The 17679-nt window shown below is 38.1% G+C and overlaps 1 pseudogene; it reads right to left on the bottom strand.

The window, feature by feature from the left end:
• Nucleotides 1–804: 804 nt before the first annotated feature.
• LOC109013812 lies at nt 805–15333 on the bottom strand (annotated as a pseudogene).
• Nucleotides 15334–17679: the final 2346 nt, after the last annotated feature.

Here is a 17679-nt window from a genome sequence, read left to right as displayed (position 1 = left end):
CTCAATTAAACATGGGCAGAGTTGTGGGGCTTGCACTGAGTTGGAAGGGGTGAGGGGTGAGAATTAGGAGCTCCTGCGCTTGGAATTCAATGGGGTGGAGTTGGTACCCCATAAATTTGACCATTGTTACGGACTTCCTGTCTACCTTTGGCTCTGCCCAAGAAATAACACCCAAAACCAAGTTGTATGCAGAAGAGAATCAAAGGCACCGAAATCACCATCACCATACCCATTTGATCTTTTTGCCTTTTATCTTCGATCCTCAAGACCCCTGAGTTCTTCTAGGATGTTAGAGATAGACATGGAGAGATAGATAGATTTGTTGTGTTCCCTTGGGGAATAGACAAGAGGGAGTAAAATACTAAACAGAGGTTCCAGAATCTTTCCAGAGTGCAAGCCAGATTGTAAAATGCTTTTGCCAACGGTAGGCATAACTTTCGAGTTTCTAAAAGATCAGTTTTTTTTGGCTAATCACAACAGCACAAAATGGCTTCGGCTGGTTGAGTAACAGTATAAAATGGCCATTTTGTTGTCGCTTTCAGGACAACCGAACTAACTTGGGGAAATTGGAGTTGCGTATTAGTAATTTTCTCTTTAAAATCTTGCAACATCGTTTGTTCCAACTGTAATCGATTGGTTACTCATAAAAGCAGGCAAAGATCCCCATAGTTTGGAGACGGGGGTAGAAGCCTGATATAGGAGTAAAGGGGGGGGTATCATGTTCGTGGTAGAAAACCAAATTCCGAAATAGTCTCCCATATAAAATAATTCGAACTAGATGTGCTACTTCTATAAAATTCAAAGGAAAACATAAGGATTTCTAAAGTGCATTAAACTTCTGCAAAATAAACATGAAAAGTCACCTTAATGATCTGACATATATCTAGCATGCATATTCTCGAGGCACTAAGCTCACCATGCCTATATATATATGGCATAGAGACTTCTGTGTGAAATCTTGTTATACAGGTACCATGGTTTTGAAACATTTTTATGGTACAAATCCATACCTTCACAACTATTAAAACCCCATTAGTTATCTGGTACATATGTTGATATATCATTTCACTCTATAAACACACATTTTGTAGAAACTTAAACGCAACTGTGATTGATGATGAGGCAAATTCAATATCACGATGATTGACACGATTATATAGCAAGACAAGATACTATTCATCTTCCTTCTCCAATAATATCAGTGACCATCGATTTGGTGACATTCATAGGTGAGGGCGTTGGATCAGTTGGGCTCACGTCAGCTGTGTTGCCATCTTGGTTTTTCTGCTGTCTGTTAATACTACTCGAGGCAGTTAACACGGTATCACCTTCATCTAAAAAGTTGCTTGTGATGTCTTTGAAATCCAAATCTGTTAAATAACTTGGTTTTGTTGTAACAGTGCCCACTTCAATATCTCCAGTAAGCATGGCAACAACACGTGACATGGGGGCCGCATCATTGGTGATGCCTGAGTGCACAAAAGAGCCACTCCTATCACTCTAGTTGCCTCATTTTCATCAAACTCCAGTAATTTAGGATCCACCAATCCCAAAGCTTGGTTATGTTCATGAAGAGTCCATGCCTAGAAAACGTAATGGCGATTATCTCAAGAAAAAACAAATATATATCAATTACATAGTAATTTGAGAGAGAGAGATTCATTTTCTATACCCATTCAAGCAGATAAATCTTTTCAGTATCCAAGCTATTGTCTGAGTTTGGCCTCCCACTGAGGATCTCCAGAGCAACAACACCAAAACCGAAAACGTCTGCCTTTTCTGTTAAGTGTCCACGCATTGCATACTCTGGAGCTAGATAGCCACTAAAAGAGTGAAAATGATTAAAAATAAATTGCTTAGTGAAGAACCCTTGACGATATCTCCATGACTGAGTTAATCAGGAACAATAGGCTCACAAAAGAGAAAGTGTAATGAGCAAATTAAAGAATATATGAACAAATATGCTATAACTTTGACTTGGGGTCTAGTCAACACATTATGTTGGCAAATTTCGTAGGCGTGGTTGGCACGACTGAAGGCTATGCTAACTACTTCTATTTATTTTTGTGTTTCTTGACATTAAGCTTCTGGGTAATTCTAATTATATTTCCTTGGGTTTAAGCGGCTGGATTATTTCCTCAATTTATAAAATTTACCGGACATGGGCCATACTCGCCCAGGATCTTATTTTGGTCATCTTTTACTTTTAGCTCCTCTTTGTTGGATTATGGGAGTTCTAGCATGAAATGTCGAAGAGGCTTCTGTTTGTAAGCCAGTGTGAAGAAAATACATGCCACACTGTTAACAAGGCAGAATTTCATTTGCAAAGGAGTTTAAAATCATACTCTCCTGCAAATCAAAATTCTGCTATGTCCGCGGTTTGGAGGGTATGTCCTCGACATTGGCTTGCAAATATAATTTTTCAGCATAAAAACTAACACCCTAAACACTTAAAAAGGTGCTCACAATTTCAGAGCACTCCACAGACTAGTTTTGTTGTTCTCGTTCTTGCTTATTTTAAAGCCCAAACTATACCCCTCTTGTGCATCATAAAATAATGTCAAACCAACAAACTCTCCCAACCTTTCCCCCAATAAAATCTAACCTAGATATCCTAAAACATATCTGCTAAAGTTGACAATTCCAACAAGCTCAAAGCTTTCTTTTTTGACAACCAAGATTCAATACCTTTTCAATTTGTAAATATATACACTCACTTTTCCCGTGTTTAAAAGTTATAGCAGCAATATCTTCCAATGTTATTGGCCACCATACAACAACTTGTCGGTACCTTGATAAATAACAAATTTTGTCCAACACCAGTCAGATTCTGCAGCGGTTTTTAAAAAAAAATCATGGAATTAAGACCAATGTGATAAGGCGATGGATCCAGCTAAAGTAGTCATTCTTGTTCTCAATTCAATCTATTAGTAGCCTAGATCAGCCATATATTAAAAAAAAACTCTCCAAGCCCTTAAGTTTGTATGTAATGGTTATGCAATCATCCTTATAATAAACTATTTTTCCTTTTCCTTCTCACATTTAGAAAGGGGTTGAAAGTATAGCTTACATGGTCCCAGCTACTCTGGTGCTGATGTGTGTTATCTTATCATCGTATAGCCTTGCCAATCCAAAATCTGAAATCTTGGGGCAAAGTTCTGCATCAAGCAAGATATTACTAGCCTTGACATCTCGATGTACGATTCTTGGCCTTGACTCCTCGTGAAGATAAGCTAGTCCTTTTTCAGTTCCTATGCATATGCTGAACCGGGTAGGCCAATCAATATTCAGGTCATTTTTCCCTGTATAAATAGTGGTTGCCATCTTATAAAACTTCAACAGTTGCGAAGTGGTGGTTAATATTCATAACCACGAGTAATTTGGGGCAAAAAAATATACGTTAGCTACAATTTTCACCCACTAACTACCGCTTATCATACACTTTGCATCCTAAACTACAAAGGTTTGAATTTGCACCCTAAACTACTAATAGGTTTCCCTTTCTACCTTGAATCAAATCTATCTGTTAAGAGTGAGTAATGTGGATTGGCACAATCTTAATGGTCATGTATTTGAATGGAAGGTACAAAGTGAAACCTATTTAATAGTTTATGGTGCAACTATTTGTAGTTTAGGGTGCAAAATGTATAATGGGTGGTATTTTATGGGTGAAAAGCGCAATTTTCCAAAACTTTATAGTTAATTAATTTCATCCATGTATAGTAAAAACATGAAAATACTCCAGAACGTATAAAAAACGCCTACGATAGTTTTACAAATTTTGAATACCCTACGTACAATGACGGCTTATTCAGCTTCAAATGGTTCAAAAATTTAATGAGATAACAGTAAGACAGTCAACACAAAGCAGTGAAATAAGTATATATATGATTAAAACTTTGGCCTGCATCCACGTTCAAAGCAAGAAATTTCACAATGGATTGATCGAGGTTACAACATAGCTCTAAAGAATTTCAATCATTAAACTCTAGATATATTCTGTGTTTCTCTCCAGGTTTAGCAAGAAACACTACATCCGGCTGTTGAAATAAACCTAAAACTAGACCTGAATGAATTGAATCAAACTGTATAAAGTTGGGCAAGGCAAGAGCTTCTTCCCCACATGACCCCACTAGTTATGAGGTGTATACGGTGACAAACGGGATTCGATGCAAAGGTTAGAACACAGTACGTGTTCTGGCCATAGTATTGAGTGATAGGTGACAAGATCTGAATATATGAATTTATGTTGCGTTTTCCCACAAAACAAACTAAAAGGAGAAATTTTGTACGCTAACAATTCAATGAAAGTAACTTTATTGTGTATAGATATTGTGTATAGAAACCAATTGTATTTTCGACAATTCAATGAAAGTAGGGTTGTCGAGAGGATTATTTCAAAGCTACAAATTGCATTTGTTAGAAGTAGACAAATTTTAAACCCTATGTAATTGCTGATGAATTCGTTGGTGGTAGGCTCAGCTTAAGTATGCCAAGGGTGCTCAGGAAAAGTGACAAGCTTTGCGCAAGCCTTTTAAACAAAAGTGGGACCCACCATTTAGAAGTAATTTTTTTCAGGTGGGTTCCATTTTTAAAAAAAGGCTTGCATGGGGCTTACACACCCTAGGCCTATACAAATCATTTTCCACTCTAGAAATCCATATTCCTTCCGAAGGAATATGATCATGTTAATTTATAATCTTTTTATAATTTGCTTGGGAGATATGGGGGGAGATATGACATTCTTTAATAGCACATTGCATTTCTATTCTTTGGTGTACTTTTCTATACTGGTGAATGGCACTTCTATTCCTTCAATTAGCTCTCATGGTTTAAGATAGGGTAATTTGTTGTCTTCATTACTTTTCATTATTTTCATGGAACCAGTAGGCAAAATGTTATCAGCAACTGTTGATGGAGATTTTCTCTCAGGCTTTTTTATGGGGGCTAGTGGTCTCAGTGTGCTTAACATTTTTTATGACGAACTAGAGTCACCATCACTTTTTGATGGAAAAAACTTACTAATTACTTAAGGAAATGCCATTTCATTGTGATAAATTGGTGTTGTATGACAGAAAGAGTGAGAAATTTGTAGGCCAGCTTTTTTTATTAGTAAACAAAATCTCATTGATCATAAGAATAGGGAAGAGCCCAAACATAAGGGACATAAGAATAGGACACCTTTAATGTCATTGAGATTGCTAGTACCTTGTGAAATGTTTTTTTAGGTCAAGTCGGATTGGCTTGGGTTATGTCTTGAAGGATAGTAACCCTTTTTTATATGGCAGCCCACACATTGCAACAATGTGGAAAATTGTCTCTGATCATATAGTGAGATGTATTTTGAGGAAAATAAATGATAGAGATTTTGAGGATCTCAAGCGAACGACAGATGAGCTTAAAACTTTCTTTTCCCAACACTTTTCTTCTCCTTTGGGCATCATCTATAAATTTTAATGGGTTGAGTTTTCATGATTTTCATGTCTAGTTTTTGTTACAAAGATACTTTTACAGAGATATTTTCTATATCTAGATAGTATAGCAGATAAATAGATAATGAGTACAGTAAATAGACTCTTTGTGTACAGTAAATAAACTTAACGTGTAAATAGCAGCTAACATGTATAGTAAGACCAACATCAATTAAGCATTGGAATGAGTGCTCGGTTGTAACCCTTTTCTATATAAATGAAGGAAAATAATGGAAAGAGGTATTCAGACCAATCTTGACATGGTATCAACCCCTACTCTGATATTCATCTCTGTGGTCTAAATCCTTCATGTGCGATAGGAGGAATTTTTTTTTCCTCTGTCTCTGCAAGATTTTCTTGCTCTCGATTGTTCATGGTTGGAGAGTCAGAGCTATTTGTGGTGGTTCTTGGCTGTTTCAATTGTTCTCGATGGTGGGTTCGCTTTTTTTGGTGTATGTGATGTCTGTGGTGTCTGTAGGCACTGTCTGTGGTTGGCTGTGTGGCTATCGGCACCGTCTGTGGCTGTCGGTGTTGTTTGTGGGTGGCTGAGTGACCATCAGTCATTTTTGTCATGGTTTGGTTTGCCGTTTGTTTCCTGGCAAGTTCTTCTCTCTCGCGGTGCATGTTTTGTGGTGGTTGGGTCGTTGTGGGACCATCGGCTCTCTCTGTGGCAGACAACAGTTTATGTGGCGGTTGTGAGGGGCTCGGCTTCCTCTGGTTGACGTCGGTGCGGGGTGCACCTTCTTCTCTGCGTGATATCGGGCCTATCGGCACTCTGGTTTGCCAATTCATTTGTGCTGGGCAGGTATCATTACTTGGGCTTATTGTGGGCTTTTTTTTTTTTGGCGTTAACTGGGCTTCATTACTGTTGGCCATCTGTTTCTTATTTTTTCCTTTGTCGTGACTGCCTGAGTTTATTTGATTGGATATATTCCTATTTTCTATGTCACTTTCATCATGTCTATTGAGAATACTATTGTTCGCTTTACTAGAAAGAATTTTCCTACGTGAGAATTTTCGTTTAAGATGTTTTTGAAAGGGAAAGAATTATCAAATCATATTGATAGTTCTGCTAAGGTTTCTACTGATGAAAGAGAATTTGCTAAATGGGAGGTCAAGGATGCCAAGGTAATCTCTTGGCTATTGGGGACCATTGAGTCTCAACTTATGACCAATCTTCGTTGTTTTACTACGACTCAAGCTATGTGGGATTATCTTCACCGTATTTACCACAAAGGTCATAGTGTTCGGAAGTTTTAATTAGAATTGGAAATTAGTACTTACAGTCAAGGCAATTTATCTATCGCACAATTTTATTCTGGTTTTATTAACCTTTGGTGCGAGTATTCTGCCATTGTTCATGCTAAGGTTCCCACTACGGCACTCGCGGCTCTTCAAGCAGTTCATGTTAAGAGTCAATGCGATCAGTTTTTAATGAAGTTTCGACCCAAATTTGAGCCCGTTTGAGCTAGCTTGTTGAACCGTGATCCGGTTCCTTCTTTGGATATTTGTTTGGGAGATTTGTTGAGTGAAGAACAACAATTATCCACTCAAATGGGTATGACTTCTGAGAAGGTCTTTTCTGAGACTGTGAATATAGCCTATGCAGCACAAGGGAGAGGGAGGAACAAGTTGCAATATTTCAATTGCAAGGAATTTGGTCATATTGCTCGCAACTGTCCTCAGAAAGTTTGCAACTATTGCAAGAAAGAGGGTCATCTCATCAAAGATTGTCAAGTACGACCTTAGAATCTCCAATCCCAAACTTTTCAAGCTGCTGTATAGTCTTCTTCTTCATCTTCTGCGCCACCTACTGTAAGCTCTGATTCATCTGTTCTCACACCATCATTGGTCTAACAAATGATTGTGTCTGGTTTTATAGCCTTAGGCCTACAAGGTACAGATACTAACTCAACTTCTTGGATTGTTGATTCGGACGCTTCTAATCATATGACTGATAATACGACAGGTCTCCATGGTGTTTATAAGTATAGAGGCATGCAAAATATTCAGATCATTGATGGCAGTACTCTTCCTATTACTGTTGTTGGTAATTTGGGCTCTTCATTTGGGGATTTTTTTTGTCTCTCCTGGATTGTCCACCAATTTGATTTCTATTAGACAATTAGTAGATAATAATTGTGATGTTCACTTTTCTCGCGGTGGTTGTCTTGTGCAGGATCAGGTGTCGGGGACGGTGATCGCGAAGGGACCTAAAATAGGATGTTTATTTTCCTTACAGTTTTCTATTCTTAATGTTGTTTCTCTTGCTTATACGGCTACTGCCAATACTAATGAAGTCTGGCATAAGAAATTAGGTCATCCTAATTCTGTTGTCTTTACTCATCTTATGAAACATGGTTTTTTGGGCAATAACAATTCATTTTCTTCTTCTCCTATATCTTTTGATTGTGCTACTTGTCGTCTTGGTAAAAGTAAAATTTTACCTCTTCCTGCACATGGTAGTCGTGCTTCCAACTGTTTTGAGATTGTGCATACTGACGTTTGGGGTGTGAATCTTGTTATTTCTCATGGTTAGTATCGTTATTTTGTGACGTTTAGCGATGATTATAGTCGATTCACCTGGATATATTTTTTTCGTTCTAAAACTGATGTGTTTTCTGTCTTTCAAAAATTTGTTGCGCTTGTTGAGACATAGTTCAATATTTATATCAAAACTTTACGCTCCGACTTAGGTGGAGAGTACATGTCTCACTATTTTCAAACTTTTCTTCAGCAAAAGGAGACCATTTCCCAGCGTTCTTGTCCTTATACTCCTCAACAAAATGGTGTCACTGAGCGTAAAAACCGTCATCTCTTAGATGTCGTTCGTACTTTGTTGATTGATTCTTCTGTACCTTCTAAGTTCTGGGTAGAAGTTTTATCTACTGCTGTCTATTTGATCAATCGTTTGCCTATTACTACTCTAGATTATGATTCTCCATATTTTCGATTATTTGGCATATCTCCTGAGTATCAATCCTTTCATATCTTTGGGTGTGTTTGTTTTGTTCATCTGCCACCTATTGAGCGTCACAAGCTTGCTGCATAGTCTGTCATGTGTGCCTTTATGGGATATAGTCGTACTCAGAAATGATTTGTTTGTTATGATGCTCATGCAAATAAATCCCGAATCTCACGAAATGTGATTTTCTTTGAAAATCAATATTTATTTCAGTCTCAGGTTATTTCTGATCCTCCTATTACTCTTCTTCCCACTTTTGATGATGTGTCTTCCTCTATTAAGCGATTTCAACCAAGTATGGTGTATCATCGATGTCTTTCCCTTTCTTCAACACCCCTTCCATACATTGATCCGTCATCTGATTCTAAGGTTTCTATACCTCGGCAGTCCACCCGAGTTACACATCCACCAGATAGGTATGGCTTTCCTCACATCTCGCTTACTGCCACTCTCGACACTATTTTTGTTCCTCACTCCTACACTCAGGTATCCACCTAAGCGTGTTGGCAGCAGGCCATGCAAGAGGAAATCCAAGCTCTTCAAGATAATCACACTTGGGACCTTATAATTTGTCCATCTGATGTCAAACCTCTTGGTTGTAAATGTGTGTACTCAATCAAGTTTCGAGCTGATGGCTCACTGAACAGATATAAGGCCCGTCTCGTGGTTCTTGGGAATCGACAGGAGTATGGTATTGATTATGATGAAACATTTGCATCTGTTGCCAAAATGACTACTGTGCAGACTATCTTGGCACTTGCCTCATCGCAAGGGTGGTGTCTACTGCAGATGGATGTGAAGAATGCTTTTCTACATGGGGATTTGAAGGAAGAAATCTATATGTCCCCACCTTTAGGCATGTTTGCTACACCTTCCTCAAAGGTTTGTCGGTTATGCCGATTCTTGTATGGATTGAAACAAGCTCCGCATACATGGTTTGACAAATTTTGCTCTAACCTGCTTGCTTTTCATTTTACTCAGAGTCAGTTTGATTCCTCTCTTTTTCTTCGCAAGATTTCTGCAAGAATCGTATTGCTTCTCATATATATCGATGACATTGAGATCACTCGCTCCGATACTGAGTTAATTAAGCAATTACAACAGCATCTCAAGGCCTCTTTTCACATGAAAGATCTTGGTCCCCTGCAGTATTTTCTTGGCCTTGAGGTACAACTTACTCCAACTGGTACGTTGTTACACTAGTACAAATACACGTAGGACGTTATTTCATTGGGTGGTCACCAATCAGGTAACTTTGTTTTTACTCCCTTGGAGGTAAATCTTAAGCTTGTATCGGATCCATCCTTGTATCGGCAGCTTGTTGGGAGTTTGAACTACTTGACGATTACTCGTCCTGACATTTCTTTTGTTGTATAGGAAGTTAGTCAAATTATACAGGCTTCCCGACATCTTCATTTAGCCGCTGTCCGTCGCATTATCCGATATCTAAAGGGCACCTCTACACGCAGGTTGTTCTTTCCTAAAGAATCTTCCTTACAGTTGGTGGGGTATAGTGATGCTGATTTTGCTGGATGTGTATATACTCGTCGCTCTGTTACTGGCTGGTGCATGTTCCTAGGCAATGCATTCATTTCTTGGAAGAGTAAGAAGCAAGACAGAGTTTCCAAGTCCACTACTGAATTTGAGTATCATGCTGTATCTTCCACATGCTCTGAGATCACATGGCTTCGTTGGTTATTGGGTGAACTTGGTTTTCCTCAGCTACATCCCACTCATCTTCATGTTGATAATAACAGTGCTATTCAGATCGCCGCTAATCCTATTTTCCATGAGCGTATGAAACATATCGAAGTCGATTGCCATTCTATACATGAATCATTTGACAAACATGTGATTACACTCCCTCACATTTCCACTGAACATCAAACTGCAGACCTATTCACTAAAGCTCTTTCTCGGCACCGACATCAGTTCTTGGTTGAAAAATTGATGCTTCTTGATCCACCAGCATCAATTTGAGGGGGATGTTACAAAGATACTTTTACAGAGATACTTTCTATATCTAGATAGTATAGCAGATAAATAGATAACGTGTACAGTAAATAGACTCTTCGTGTACAGTAAATAGCAGCTGACGTGTATAGTAAGACTAGTAGCAATTAAGCACTGGAATGAGTGCTCGGTTGTAACCCTTTTCTATATAAATGAAGGAAAACAATGGAAAGAGGTATTTAGACCAATCTTGACAGTTTTCTATTTCTAGTTAGATGTTTCTCCTGTACAATTTGTTCTTTTGTGTTTTATTCAAAAATTTTAGAATTCTGTTTCTCTAGTAAGAAAAAAAACACGAGATGATTATTTAGTATCATACCAAAGAGTGCTTGATCAAGACTTCTGTTCTCAAGATATTCATAAACGAGGAGACGTTTATCTCCATCAATGCAGCATCCGTACAGTTTCACAAGATTGCGATGTTGTACAGCAGATATGGTATTAATCTCAGCAATAAACTGACTCCTCCCCTGTTGAGACGCAACTGAAAGTTGCTTCACGGCCACTACCCTCCCATCAGAAAGCGTACCCTATAATGTACCACAGTTAAACAAAAGAAAAAACAAGCCCTCCTTTGGTGAAGAATATTTAGAATCACTTAATTATTTTTAATATCGAATCGTCATTGTGTATTAAATGGCTATGTAATATTAAGAATGTTTACCTTGTAAACAGGTCCAAATCCTCCCTCTCCTAACTTATTAGAAGGTATAAATTCTTCTGTGGCGGATCTGAGCTCAGCATAACTATAAGTATTTGGTCTAGGACCAATACCAAGAAACTCTGCAAAGACAAACAAGGAAAGAGTAAGAAATAAAGGTTTTGTTGAAATAAATTTTTTTGATCGGTAAATAAGAATTTTATTAATGAGAAATAATAGGCATAGCCTAAGTACTCGGACAGGTTTTGTTGAAAGAACTACCATGCGCTTACCTTCCTCGTCATTGCTGTCTGATTTTCTTTTCATAAAACAAACTGCAACTATCAGTATTGAGCAAACAAATCCTACAGAGACTGCAATACCAACAACCAACCCTGTCCTGTTCTTCCCTTTTGAAGTACTTGGTGGAATTCCACTAACAGTAGGCTGGAAATCTGAGCAATAGAAGCCAATGATCAGTAGCAGTCAAAGGTAGAGACGAACATTATGCCATTTGAAATTGAATAGAGACCTGTAAATTATTACAAAGGAAAAGTCTACTTTGCCTCTTCAAATTGACATCTCAATTTGATCGCTGGTCAAATTTTTTATTTATTTAATAATTAAGAAAGTTATTTTAAATATATTGATGTATTTTTTTTATTTTTTAAATATATTTAATATGTTAAAAAAATATAAAAAAAAAAAAAAAAAAAATTAACGCAGGGCTTACCGCCCAGCGGTCAAATTGGGACGGTATAGTAGCCGCACCCTGTTACAAATGGTACCTGAAATAGCACGGAGGGCCGAAATCATTGGGCCATAGTAACCTTGCACTGGTATGCAGCAGGTCCCTTTACCAGCCCAAAACAAATGAACTTCAAGGTAGTTCTCCGAAACAGTAGCATTGAAAACCTTTTCAAGTGCTCTATCAACACCACCTGCCTCCTTTGATATGTCAAAGTCTTTCTGTTGGAGACTCCCCTAAAAAAGCAACAGAGAGGGCATAGTGATATATCTATCTGAAAAATAATGCATTGAAGGTTTAGCATATAGAAACATTTTAGTGGTTCTACGTCAATGAGGGATAGTTTAGAGTTTTGCTTTATACAGTTCTTACCTGAATATAGATATCAAATACCCTCCTCCCTAGACTCTTCCAAGATTGTGAGCTTCGATCTGCAAAACCTGTTTCTGCAAATAGCATTCTTACAGTATATGGTCCATTCTCAAGACCCAGGCCATAGTACCTAAGTGATCCAGGGGATATTCTTGAATTCTGGAAAAGCTCTGGCGTAGTCGTGTCAGTTACTTGTACCAAGGTATTTTCTACATAAGATGTATTTTGGCGGTCAAAGAACAGCCCCACATTGCTCACTGCCCATTTGTCAAAAGTGGTTACATAGAACGAAGCTGCACCAAGAGATGCATTTTCAGCCTCATACACAGTGCCATCAGCAGTTATCATTGCTCTGTCACCGCACTTGATTGAAAAGTTTGCATCTGTAGGATTCAAAATGAAAGCATTGGTGTTGATGTATACATAGGTAAACCAAGGGGGGCTTGACCCTCTAGGAACCGGTTATAAGAAATCATTTCATTGACTGGGATACTCTTTTAAGATTAAAATAAGTAATAAAAAACCTCAGTTTCATGGTGGAGCTGAGATGATTGAAAATAATTCAAAGTGGTTCCAGTAAGGTTGTCCACAGAGAAGGAACTAAATTTATCGGACTCAAGTTGGAAGTTGAAGGAAAGCTATAACATATAGACGAAACATTAAAACTACTCTCTCAATAACGTGCTCCTCACTTCATTGTACATCTTCAGGCAGAAATGAGTATGCGGATAAATGTGTAATTTGAATCCTTCCCATGTTCTTCTGAAGTTCCTTCATACCTCTTGCATTTTTTCATCCAAGTCCAATTTGGTTATATACATGACATATATATATATATATATATTTTATGACGGGGGAACCACCTCACGACAAAGCCCTTAGGACTCACCCATGAAACCTAAACCTCCGGGGAGACTAGCACAGCAACCCACCGCCATGGCCTCCCACTTAAATCACAGTTTGATCCCAGGGGGCTCATGCACACAAGTTTGCCCTTACCACTTGAGCTTCCCATGGGTGGGTTTAATATATATGGTACAACTAGAAGATGAAAGAAAAGTATAATATAAATACTTTACTTTTTCCATGATTAGGTGAAACTACCAAACAAAACAAGAAACGAGAGTACAAAAAAACTTACAACGTGGAGAATTCCTATTGCACAGAAAGCTCTTCTGAAGACAATTCAACCCTGGCAAAGTACTGCAAGCACAGAAAATGATAGATGCTCAATCTAGACAGAAATTTTATCATCTGCAGAAGTAAAAAATTGCAGCTAATTTGGGCTGGTAGGGCTCTTGTTCTTAAAAGCAATTTTTGTACGTCTTCAAAAACTATTTTCAGATAATTATTGTTGAAGACAGCCTATTCTCATAGAATATCGATGCAATGTGTTCCATATTCTTTTCTTGTTTTGGGACTAGGATAACTGGAATAAGTATGATGTGTTTTTTAATTAGTGAGGAAATGTGCGTTACCATCCATGAGGTGTATTATAAACCTGGGCCTTCTAAACTTTCTTCTTGTTTTCTGAAAACACAGAAGAAAGGCTTGTTCCTCCTATCATTTCTTTCTTCTTTTTTTGTTTTCCTTTTTTCCCATTCCTATATTCAATAATGGGTTTATAATGAGTGAATAAGAGATACCATAATTCAATTACTCACCTTATGTTTGAGCTACCAAACGTGAAATTGTTGGCCACCAAGTTCCTGTATAATTCCATGAAAAGAACCTTATTATGTTTTTGTCTTCATGTACCAGCCAAACCCAACACGCGCACACAGAGAGAGAGAGAGAGAGAAAGGAGATGTCACTGCAGGGATTCAAGCATTCAAAACAAGTGGAATGTTTAAAATAACTATCTGGAAACCCAATGATAGGCGGACAAGCAAGAGATTCTTTAATACTTGTATAATTGGTTAATTAAAATATGTAGTTGATTCTTTACATTTGTTCAAGAAAGATTATGCAAGTGATGCTTGAGAAAAGATAGAAAAGAAGCTCTATATGAGCACCAGAATACCTAATGTTTCAAAGCAAAATGTTAGAGCCAGAAAAATTTTTGTGAGAAAAGATGTATAAGAATATAAGAGACATACAGTTGTAAACCAGAGGTAGTTACCCAACTCGGAAAGCTTCCTGATATATCATTGTAAGATAAATCTCTGCATCCAAAATCATATTAACAGGAATGAATAAGCAAAGAAATTAGAAAAGCAATTAGATTGATTCCATGCTATCACATGCAAGATGTCCTCCTTCCTCGCATTTATTAAGGAGATATTCAATAGGTCATATAGGAAACTTAGCATGAGATGCATATACTTATCCAAAGAAACAAAGGGATGGATTTATCCAAACTTAGCATGAGAATGCTTATGAGTGTCCAGTCACAGCAAACTACAACATTCTATATAGATTTTGAACAGATTTTCCTTCCACTGAAATATATTTTTAAAACAGCCACATCGTCATGAAGCATGCCCAGAACACTCATCATATTACAAGGATAATTAAATTGAAGATGAGATGGAAATATATTGATTGCCAATGAAATTCCAATAATGATCTCCCAGGACCTATTATAGACATGAAACCAGTCAGAAATGTACTTATAAAAAAAAAAAAAACCGATCAGAGATGTAGCAATGGAATCTCCAGCATTTTTATGGTAATCCTTGATAATCGAATAGAAATAAAGCCACAGTTTTTTCTTTTATTTCTTGCTTTTTATTGTATAATAAGCAATTGAGCCTTCACAAAGCCCGGCTGCCACTCTCTCTCTCGCTCTTCCCCCCTTCTCTACAGCTCTAATACACCAGTTATGACTTAGACCAATGCCCCATGCTCTTGGGAACAGACCCCACCCCTGACAAGTCTCTTTCTCCCCCCATCAGTCCCCCCTCCTCTCTCTCACACACACATGCACACACACACTTCTCTCGCTTTTATATATATACCTCTCCATGCTTCACTTAAACACAATCACCTAGACCCCAAAATGCAATCTGGGTCATCTATAGATCAACCCATAGATGAGTCGGTCAGGAATGGCGTATAAACCACCGATATCATCTAAACCAGACTCACTCTGATCTTGGCGTTTCTCAATGAATTGAACCATATCAGGTACAAAGGCCAAAGTTTTCAGACTTATTGAGCTAATTTTAGTTTCATTTCAATTATATTGAGGTGTATAGAAGGAATATTAAAGTTAAAGTTTCAATTTTGCATGATTATGGGAACTTATTGGTCCGATCAAGTTTTCTGCAAATTAATTGCACTACTACAAGAAAAACGTCTAAAAATTTAAGATTGAATTCTCAATTAAATTCGATTGTGATTGTATTGAGAATAGTTGAGAATTATGTTTTCAGCTTGCACATAATGTAGTGTTTACGAGATCACATATCGCATTGTCAATTACTATGAGAATGTGCTCTCTGAACAATTTTCTTGGAGACGAAGATTAGATGGGCTTGCTTTTGACGTCCTTGATTCACATGAAATGTAACAACTCGAAAGGCCATTTGACAAGCTAGAGTTCAGGCAAGTATTAAAACGCATGGCGGGTGAAGTCCAGATGGCTTTTCTATGGATTTTTTTTCAAACAAGCTAGGAAGTGCTTAAAGAAGACATCATGGGGGTCTTCCATGAGTTCCATGAAAATGGAAGGTTTGGAAAAAGCCTAGATGCAACTTTCATAGCGCTCATACCAAAAGAGTTTGGTGTTGTAGAGGTAAAAGGTTATCATCCCATTAGCTTGGTCAGTGGGTCGTACAAAATTCTCTCCAAAGTATTGGTGAATCGGTTGAGTAAGGTGTTGGAGAAGTTAATATCGAAGCCTCATAATGCCTTTGTCAAATGTAGGCAAATCCTTGACTCGGTGCTTATTGCCAACGAATATTTGGATAAGAGACTCAAGTCTTGAGAGTCGGGGCTTTTGTGCAAGCTGGATATGGAAAAAGCCTATGATCATGTCAGCTGGAGATTCTTACTTTATATGCTCGAGAGATATGGCTTTGGTATGAAATGGTGTACATGGATCCATCATTGTATCTCTACAACTTGTTTCTTTATATTGGTGAATGGCACGCCAAAAGGCTTCTTTAAAAGCTCACGATGATTGAGACAATGTGACCATTTATCTCCGCTATTCTTTGTTTTTGTGATGGAAGCTTTTAGTAAGATGATTTTAGGTGTCATGGAGGGTGGGTTCATATTCGAATTCTTATTGGGGGGGGGGGGGGCAAGTACTGGCTCGCTCGACATATCTAATCTATTATTTGCCGATGATACATTAGTTTTTCGCGGGGCCAGGCATGATCAAAATCTAGCTTTGTGGGCTCTTCTATTATGCTTTGAAGTTGTATCAGGCTTGAAAGGTGAACTTGGCCAAATCAGAAGTAGTGTCAGTGAGGGATGTTCTTAATGTGGAGAGTATGGCTTCCATTTTGGGATGCAAGATATCTCAGCTGCCCATGAAATATCTTGGCCTCCCGTTGGGTGCAACGTTCAATCAAAATCAATTTGGATGATGTACAAGAAAAAATGGAGATGAATTAGCTAGTTGGAAGGGGATGTATTTATCCAAAGGTGATAGGATCACCTTAATCAAAAGTGTTGTTTCCAATTTGCCAACTTCTTTCGTCTCATTATTTCCACTCCCCGCCAAGGTGGCTCATCATATGGAGAAATTCCAATGGGACTTCTTGGAGGGGGAGGGGGGGAATAAATGACGAGTTTAAATTTCATTTGGTGAAATAGGCCACAATATGCTCTCCCATCAAATGAGGTTTGGGTATTCAAAACTTGAAATCTTTCAACATAGCCTTGTTTGGTAAATGGCAATGGAGATATCACTACAAACAAGGGGCCTTGTGGAGAATTTTCATCAAATTGAAGCATGAGGAACCATGGGGAGGATGGTGCTCTAATGAGGTGGGTGGGCCTTATGGAGTGGGGCATATAAGAAGAGGTCAAATTGAAGCATGAGGAACCATGGGGAGGATGGTGCTCTAATGAGGTGGGTGGGCCTTATGGAGTGGGGCATATAAGAAGAGGTTGGGATACATATGCAAGTAATATCCATTTTAGGGTAACGGAGCCAATGTCAAATCTTGGCATGATGTATGTGCGGCGATAGGGCACTCAAGGAAACTTATCCACAAGTTTATGGTTTAGCAAGAATGAAAGAAGCCTCGATTGCGAACCTATTAATCATCTCCAATGGTATTCCCCGATGGAATGTTACATTCCTCAGATATGCACAAGATCGGAGGAGTTGAAGACAAGATTTTTTGGTGCCCTTCTAAGAAATTAATATTCACATTACGCTCTTTCTACCAAGCCACGATCAATCACAACACAAATCCATTTCCATGGAAGAGCATTTGGAAGACAAAGGCACCTCTAAAGGCAACATTTTTTTATGGACAGCTTCCTTGGGGTAGATCCTCACTCTAGACAA

This window comes from Juglans regia, chromosome 3 (genome assembly GCF_001411555.2).
Source record: "Juglans regia cultivar Chandler chromosome 3, Walnut 2.0, whole genome shotgun sequence".
Lineage (NCBI taxonomy): Eukaryota > Viridiplantae > Streptophyta > Magnoliopsida > Fagales > Juglandaceae > Juglans > Juglans regia.
Note: the sequence above shows the minus strand (reverse complement) of the source record. Positions and strands in the feature narration are given on the sequence as shown.